The sequence below is a fragment of the Austrofundulus limnaeus genome, unplaced genomic scaffold (genome assembly GCF_001266775.1).
Source record: "Austrofundulus limnaeus strain Quisiro unplaced genomic scaffold, Austrofundulus_limnaeus-1.0 Scaffold11, whole genome shotgun sequence".
NCBI classification, from domain to species: Eukaryota; Metazoa; Chordata; class Actinopteri; order Cyprinodontiformes; family Rivulidae; genus Austrofundulus; species Austrofundulus limnaeus.
In genome coordinates this window covers 1,218,621-1,227,727 of record NW_013952413.1, presented here as the reverse complement: position 1 = coordinate 1,227,727, position 9,107 = coordinate 1,218,621, and the positions used below count along the sequence as shown (strand labels likewise).

The window sequence follows — 9,107 nt, the reverse complement described above, 5'->3', positions numbered from 1 at the left end:
CTAAACTAAACTAAACTAAACTAAGTTAACAGAACTTAAAATAAATGGTAAATGTAAATTGCAGTTTTGCCCGCCGGCACCAGCGGGGCAGGGCTCAAGTCAACAAGAAACAAACAGATGATTTTATAAACAGTCCGAAATGTGAAAATCTACTGATAATGCTTTACTGACGTTGAAACATAGAATTCAGATAGTTTTCGTTTTCAGGGTACAATCTAAGAAAAGAAAAGAAAACTTTCTTGTAAGTTTTATATCTTTTTTTACTACTCATTTTTTTCTTGTTTAAAAGAGTTGGTCTTGTTTGCTTTTATTTTTTCTTTGACTTCTAATGTTTTGGCTGTGATTTTTGGAATCGTTGCGAGAAAGAAAGGAAGTGGGTGTCAAGAAGAAGATACTGATTAGCTGGTTTTATTCAAGAAAGGATAAAGTTCTAAATGTTGGACTTCAGTTGTTATCGCTATATTTTATTGTTATATGTGATTATTACACCTCCATTTTTATTGCACTGTTAATTTGTGATTTAGTATTCTGATGATGACATCTTTAGTAGTAAAAAACTTTTAAGAACATCTGTTTTTCTTATTTCTAAGTCAAACGAATGTCCTTTCATTTATCATTAAAAAGACATGCGTTGTCGCCTCATCTTGGCACCCTTTTCCCTCTTTGAGGATTAGAAGCCATCAATGGGCCCCTCTGCTCCACATGCAGWCTCCTACGCTGCACACACACCACAGTACAGCTCCTCAAATCTCTAGTTCTTAGGGCACTGTGTATGATAGTGACTGGGCAAGCTCGGGGCTTGATTAGTGCAGTTAGCCCTTCTAAGGCTCTGGCTGTTTACAGTGGATTACAGGGAGGGAGGCAGGGGTTAAGTCTACCCAGGCACAATGCTCGGCCCCCTCCCTCACAGGAGCCACTGCAGCAGGGCTGGCAACTCGTTTGGGCTTCACATCGCGAGGCCAGGCTGACAGGTAGCAGGATTTGGCAGAGCACTTTGCATGAGAGCCAACATGAAAAACTGAACATGCCGGATTAGCTCAGGATTATGTTGTCAGAGTTAGTCTTGACGGACAAACTGCAGAGGAATAAATTGCAATCTGTTTGAGGAGCACGCTGCCACGCAAACAGAAGAGACATCAGCTTGTCTCACAGCGTGTCCAAAATGACGAGAAATGCGGGGAGTCATTAATAATTTATAAACAAGGTCCTCGGCCATTACTGACATTTGCCCACTCTGGCTGGACAAGGTGTCTGGTTGTCTAACCCCTAAGACCAGGAGCTGGCTCATGTTAAATCTTAAAACCAGAAATGACAGGGAATGTATAGAGAAAAAAAAAGGTTAGCTACTTCTCTGATTTAAGACAATCATGTTTCAGATGAAACGGTGTGGGAGAAGTAGATAGCAAGATGTAGATTTACCCATGGCCTTTTCCAGTGTGTCAGTTGATATTTATTAGTTTACAGCTTCGAATGATTTTGGCACTTGCAGCATATAAGGATTAGATAAATCTGCAGAAACTGCTTATATAGCTTTAAGGAAGGCAGTGGAAACCAGTAAACAAAGCCTGGTATTAAGTTTATGAGCCACTGATTGGAAAACTGTATTTTTTGCATTATTTTTGTTCATGTTTTTATATTGTGATTTTTAATTATTTATATATTTAAGGGGTGGGCCGGGGTTGTCTGTGACGAGCTGCTTCACATAAGCAACAAAAAGATTAGCATGGTGATTGCCTCGAAAGATGACTGACCTATTAAAAGCACACCTACAGTATGAAATAATACAAAAAAATAATGAACAATTCCCTAAAAGTATAAAAGCGATAAAACTGATGCATTTATTTTATTTTATTTTATTTTTTTGGCTCCTTCTTGTTGAAAAGAATCAGTTCAGTGTGAAGCCAGTGCAGCAGCGTTCTCCTGATGGGAAATGACTGGCATGGTAAAACGCATTAATGAGCCTTACTCTATTCTACCCTTTCCTTCGTCATTATGAATGCATGCCTGTATGTTAAACATATGAATATGCATCGGCATAGAGCATTTGCTCTCAGAGTTAGCGGCGAGTCTGCGCTGTGTCTTGAATGATAATCTAGTCTAGCGAGGAACTGCATTTTCTTCCCCCTAAGCTTTTTTTTCTTTAAGTAATAAAGCGTCTATTTTGCGTTAATGCCACATTGTGCTYACCGTGCGCTTCTGTTTGCTCGCAGAATAAAAAAAGTAAATATTCTGCTGCATGTCTACATTAATTTTCATGATGCATCTGCGATCACTGTATCCTGCGATGTGTTGGCATGACTTCTCTCCTGTGCTCTGGTACTTTTGGTTTTAAGTTTGTGGACAAATACGTTTGACAGAGGCGCATTTGAGTCCTGTATGTTTTACTGCACAAATCCAGCKCAGTGTTCACAGCCACTCTGTCAGACTGAGGGTGATTCAGAGGTCAGCACAGGTCACCGAGTAAAGGTTAATAAATTACCACAATACCTCTCACACAGCTGATTGATGCTGAGTGGGGGAGGGGTGCAGATGGAGGTTRGGGCTAGATAAGGTAAACCTAAAGCACGGAACGGTAAAACAAAATATAGACAAAAGCAAACAAAAGTGATGTCTTGTCACACCTCTATTAATGTCATGTCATTTCACAGCCTCTTGACCAAAATACCAGTTGTAAGCTTACTTGATCACTATTAATATGTTGAACTGTAGACAATAGTGAATAGTTGTGCTGTGTGAGAGCTGCAAAGTGTAAAATTTGATTGAACTGAGCCACTGGGTATCTTTTGTGTTCTTTCCCTCTTAGTAAGTGTGGTTTTATGCAGCAGCTCTAGCTCAGAACAGATTTATTTTGTTTTATCAATTAGGAGTAATCAATCAAACCCGTTCTTGATCATGCGTTCATCAGAAATGTAAAGAGACAAAGTAGCGAGTTGAGGGAGGAACCAAGGTTGCAGATTTACTGACAGAACAATTAGAGGGAGCTAATCTGCTATCTGAGCTAAATATTCCAGATAGGGTGGGCATGCAGCAGGGTGACGGACCATCAAGGGACCCGGTGAGGAGGGGGTATTAACCCCACGGGGCACCATGAGGGCGTTGATTGATTTATCTGGGTTAAGGTGCTTTTTAATGTTCAAACGAATCAGCAAAAACGCTGAAAATAAATACACTCAAACTTTAAACTCAGGCAGTAAAACACTCACCAGAACAGGCAAGGAAGAAAACATAAACTGTAAGTGAAACAAAAGCTGACAGTTAATGTGCGGTATGACGGCCAAAATTAAAACTATTGTGCACCAGTGTTTGCTACATCCTTCTAGCAGGAGGCTATAGCAGGAGAGGATTGCAAGCATGCCTCAGCTGCTCACCTACTTTATTACACACAAACTGTTTTGAATAAAAAAAAATTCTCAACAAAAATCAAGAAAAATATCTGACATTATAAATTATAATTCAATATAGCAAAGCCTAATTTAATAACCTGTCAAATACTGTAAAAAAGCTCCAACTTGATAGTTAGCTTTTTTAAATAATTTGGCTGTGAGAAAAAAGCCACCACCATCGACCAAAGGGCAAATGCAGCTGCTAATTCAGGTAGTAACTAAAACTGTCTGCTTCACAGTAATATAAATGTTTAACATTTATGCTTGACATCATGTTGAACAGTAAATACTGTCAGTGCCTGCCACTTTTAAGTTTTGCATGTCAACCATTTTTGTTGAGAAAGTTTTATTCATTCAAACGTTTTTGTCTGATAAAGCAGGTGACCAGCCATGCTAGTTGCTAGTCTCTCCAATGCTAACACCAGCTTATCCATGCTAGTTTCTAGCCTCTCCAGTGCTAACGCCAGCTTATCTATGCTAGTTTCTGGCCTCTTCAATGCTAACGCCAGCTTATCCATGCTAGTTTCTAGCCTCTCCAGTGCTAACGCCAGCTTATCTATGCTAGTTTCTAGCCTCTTCAATGCTAACGCCAGCTTATCCATGCTAGTTGCTAGCCTCTCTGATGCTAATGCAAATGAGTAGTCGCCTTCTCATTTGCCAGCGCCGACCTCTCAGTCACCAGGACAAGCTGCCCAGATAGGCTACTGGTGCCGGACTATCATTAATCATATCAATAACTGGCTTAGGAATGGATAAAGCCTCCTACTACAAGGATGTAGCAACCACTGGTCGCGCAATGGCCCTTATACCGCGCCATAGACAGTTGCCTTGACTGGAAGCTCCTCTTCTCTCAGGCTCCTGATTAAAATAGATGAGTTAACACGCAGTGTTTGGTGTGGTGACTTCTTTTTTTTTAAACTAAACATTAAAATTCCCATTTTGCCTTTGATTTTCAAACAGTATTATCTTTACTTTTAACTGGAGGGAGGGTAAACAGTAGCAATGGCGGGTCAYATGTCTCTTTAAATAAACTGTATTGTCTGATGATATTTTAATGGGCAAACCTCATTCCCTTGGGCAGTGACCCTACGGAGTGTGTTTTAGCTGYGTCCTCTGAGCAGGGTGCTGAGATGTAATTACTGTGTACATATCAGGCTATTCTCTGGCTACTCCACTGCAAAAAATATGCATTCCACTAAATCTTTCAGTGTATCACTACATACAAGATGTGCGTTCTAACAATAAAGATAGTAACGTTTTCAGACATATTGCTGYTAGACCATAATGTTAGCCAAAATGTTACCACAAAGTGACTGAAAATAAAAGTACATATGAAAACTAACCCAGAAAGTTAACAAAATTACTTTGTGTTTTACTTTACATTCAAATATGATCTTGACAAATTCTCCACTTACAAAAAAAGAGCAAACTTGACAGTTAATGAAGGGTTAACATATGTCACTCATTTTAAGATCAAATTGTCGAATGTTGTCCTTTTCTGTCTAGTTGACCTTGTTTCTTATCTCTAGACTTCCATCAGTATGAGTCATAACAGTTCAAAATATGTCTTTAATACTGTGCCAAATTAGTTTTARCAAAGAGAATATTTCTTGCAGCGGTGTCTGGGTTTATGTATGCTGTTCCACCCACTTTATTCCCACATGAGGCTCCAGTTCCAGTCAAAACAGTGAGGATTTCCATTAAAGAGGCCGCCCCAAATACTTTCTTTCTTTTTTTTCTTCTTTTTTTAAATACCAACATCCAGACTTCTAGGGATGTTTCAGAAGCAGAAGCATAAGATGACAAAGACAACTGGACAGGAAAGTTTATTAAAGGAACAAAAAGATGGAATGTTTATAAGCCTGAAGAAATGAGCAAGAGATAAAAAATAAGGCAAAGTTCATCTACTCGATTTATGCACAGCCTTCTCTGGMTGAATCTAATGATTCTTTATTTCATCCAATAGGAAATGCAAAGAAAATAGGTAGAAATTCTATCAAACACCGGATGTGTGCAGTTGATTAGTAATTCAGACGAAAGCTAACTTTGCTAAGACAATATTACAGAAGGGCTCAAGGAAATAGCTAATGAGCAATAAGCTAACTTTATCTTGGTCCAAAGCATACAGTCATCTGATTTTCTGGAAGTTGGACTCTAATTGGATTGAGAAGTGAAGAGGACAAAGAATCGCTCACAGTCATCAGAAATTCATATCTTGGGCAAATTTACTGGCTTGTATTAGCATTTGATTGAATTAACTATTGATGGGCAGCAGAAGCCCTTGTTATCCTTCTCTCCATCAACAGTCAACAGATCTACCAAGCTTCTTGCCGAAATCTTCACTCCTTTTGTAATTTAACCGTTCGCCTGTCCCATTCTTTCTCAACACCTGTCTTTTATTACAGCTCCTCCAACCACCTTTTGACTCCGTGCACAGGAAGCGGCACAGTGACGCGCATCTGTCCCGAGCCGACGCCGAGGAAGTCCCCTGATGAAGATGTAAAGTAATATCCCTGCAGCCCATGAGGTCAGYCGGACCCGTTTTACAGTCAACATGAAAAGGTTCGAGCGTCGGTCACGAGACAGGGCTGGGTCTTTGATTCAGCACGGGTTCATTGGTTCAGAAACCCTAATACAGTATGTGAAGTGACCGCTGCAGGCCTTAATTTAAATCTTTTCACACGTATGCATTGCTATGGGCAGACACAATGTTTAAAGTGAAGTTTGTTTAAAAACAAAAATGCTGGTACTAAATGCATACATGCTACTTTGTCTAGAAAAAGGGAAGCAAGTATTTTTTTTTCAGTATTTTAGCAAAAAGTACAATACCCCTACTGTGTGAAAAGTGATGTTCTCATGTTATCGTATAGCAATTGTGTTGTAATGTATCTTCATATTTTGCCGACCATCAAAGTACAACGCAGCATATTAGCACGTCAATTAACCAAACCTATCCAATGAGAACTGCCGGAGGTGATTTGTTGTAACAATGGGATTAGTCCCATGAAGTAAGCTGACAGTGGGGATTTCAGGAACAGAGTTGGGGGAATAAGGGGGCTAGTGGGGTTTGTGTTCTGTGAATCATACTGCCTAGCGTGCGATCGACACACTGCCCTCCTCTTGACTCCTTTATAAACTCTGTTACAATAACAGACTTGCCTTTCAGTCTGGTCCTAACCTTAAACCGCCCCGTCCGAGCTTCCTCCCACCCACCATCGTCACTAATACTCCACATTTCTAAAAAAAAAAAAAAAAAAAAAAAAAAAAAAACACAGGAGGGTAAAAAAAAAAGAAACAACACTGTACCTACAGAATAAAGACCAAATCTGGAGGGTATTTATTTTGGCCTCTTGTTGCCCTCAAAGCTCCCCTATTGTTGTTAGCATAACTGTGATGACAAAGATAATCTTTGTTATCATCATCATTATCATCATTCTCCACTTTAATTAATTTCTCCCGGGGGTTTGGAGCAGTAATGAGAAGCAGACACCGACTGTTTCCACCAGACTAAAAGTTCCCAACACTAAAGTCCCATTCAAGTTCAAGTCAAGGTTAACAGTGCCATCTACAGTAGAATAAAAACTAGTCCATCATGTGCTTTGAAGATGTGAGAAGTGCAGACGTGAATTAGTCTGAAGTATCAACTTTCTTGTATTGGTGGGATTTTACCAGTTATTCAGGCAGAGGTCAAATAAAGTTGGACACTTCTGAACCTGATTTGATAAGTTCTTAAACTGTAAAACTTCATCTAAAAGATTTAAAATTTTACRAGAAACTCACTTGTTTTAGTTGAAAAATGCATAGACTTTTAAGTTTGAAGTTACAAACTCTAAACATAGATGTTATGATGTGTGGTAATGAGGTCCGAGTTCAGATGGAGGCGAGGAATTTTAACTTAAACTCTGAATTTATTTCTGAACAGAACAAAACAAGAAGTTGTCTATCTTTTTTTTAACGAAAAAGACAAACATTTTGTACATCCAGGAAATCAGTGACTAAACCATGGGTAWTTTGTTTCAGCAGGTTTAGTCTGATGATACTAAGAAAATTGCTTAAATACAAAAAAAACATGCTTATGACACATTAAAATCTCACGGTAACATTTCATTTTGATAATGTTTTATGAATATTGAGTATAGATGTTGCTTTTTTCTGCTTATGAATTCATATTTGTCACGCTTGTTGATGATATAAAGATGTAACCAAACTAATCTACTCATTTAAGTAGGAATAAGACTTCATGAGAAACGTAACGTGACAGTCACAGCTCAGTGATGGGGACTGCAGAGATTCGGGACTTGAACCATTTTCACTGACAAAAAGAGGCAGAGGGAAAAAAAGGCTTGAGATGAACCTGTATTGTTTATCCTCATCCTTATCACTATTGGCTTGTAAATATTCTCTTTAATCCACTGCACGATGCCATGCTCACTCACTTACTGGCAGCTTCGACAGTTACCTCTGGATTTGCTGGGGCTTGGGCTGGAGTGGCTGCGAGAGGGAAAAGTGCTAATCTACACGGCAGAATCGGGATTAGCATGGTGAGCCAGGTGACCRGAGGGCCTGATATCTTACAGGCCACAAGAGATGTAGACCCGGGGTCCTGGGGGGGGGGCTGCCTAGAGAAATCAAGAAGGTGAGTGGCAGGGGTGGGGGTTCCCCTCCAAAACTCCAGCCTCCCTGTTTCTCCCACTCTCTGCTTTTTTTTTTTCATGCTGTTTCTCCTTCTGTCTCTCTTCCTCACGCTTTCTCTCTCTGTCTCAAGGAGCCTTGATGAGAATTCCACTAATCAGCTGAGGATTAACAGCGACTCAGACAACACTACATCTAATTCCCCCTTCATCACCGCTGGGGTAACAAGAGGCCTCACACAGCAGCATGGCGCAGACGTGTATGTGGACTTATTTCTGTGGAGCTCCTAATTGTTTTTTTTTTTACTTTGAACATCTGTGCTAACCGGTATTAGCAACTTAAGTTTTAGGGAAATTGCTCTACTGCAGTTGTAGTTTTCAATGTGCTTTTTATATGTGAATGTACTTATTAAATATTTTTGCTTTTTTTTCTGAAACACAAACGACGCTTTGCTTCTTGATTTTGATTTTTACCTTAAATAATAAAACAAAAATGACCAGGAGGCAAAAACAACGTAGCTGTGCACTGAAGAGGCTCGAATCAGCGCTTGAAATAATGTTAAGTTGTTATTTTGTATGTATTTGTGTGTTTTGTCTGGTTTTGAATATTTTTTATGGCACAAAACATGAAGACAGGATTTGATCTCTATGATTTACCCAGAACTGCTGAGTGAGGTTAACGGTGATTGCAGATGTACTGGTATCCCTTATTTATTGCACTTAGTTGTGTTGATTGTTGCAGTAGAAGAAGAGAAAACATACAAGCAGGAGGAGAGTGTAACTTTATTTCTAAATGACAAATCAGACGAGCTAATTGTTTATTAAAAAAATCATTAAAAAGCATGCTTTTGAATGAAATGCTACAGAGGTTAGTGTTTTATTCACAATGTTTTCATTTATATAATCGTTATATATTTCTATATATTTTTTTCTGATCAGCACAAGTGTGTAAGTCAGCGTGGCTGTTCCGAGTAATCCTGTAAGTATGGACAAGAACACGGCGGTCAGCTTGTGTTTTCAAAGTAACACTGGAGTCAAGAACTCATTCACTTGCCAGGTCATGCTGGGCCACCCACAAAGAAAAATAAATACA

General features: G+C 39.3%; 1 long non-coding RNA gene across 1 annotated transcript in view; it reads left to right on the top strand.

Moving 5' to 3' along the window:
• Positions 1–8,872, top strand: part of LOC106513243 (uncharacterized) — a 17,925-nt gene extending 9,053 nt beyond the window's left edge. The window contains exons 2-4 of the long non-coding RNA XR_001309761.1: positions 5,789–5,910; positions 7,830–8,019; positions 8,149–8,872. This is a non-coding gene — a long non-coding RNA (uncharacterized LOC106513243). The remainder of the gene's footprint in view (positions 1–5,788; positions 5,911–7,829; positions 8,020–8,148) is intronic.
• Positions 8,873–9,107: the final 235 nt, after the last annotated feature.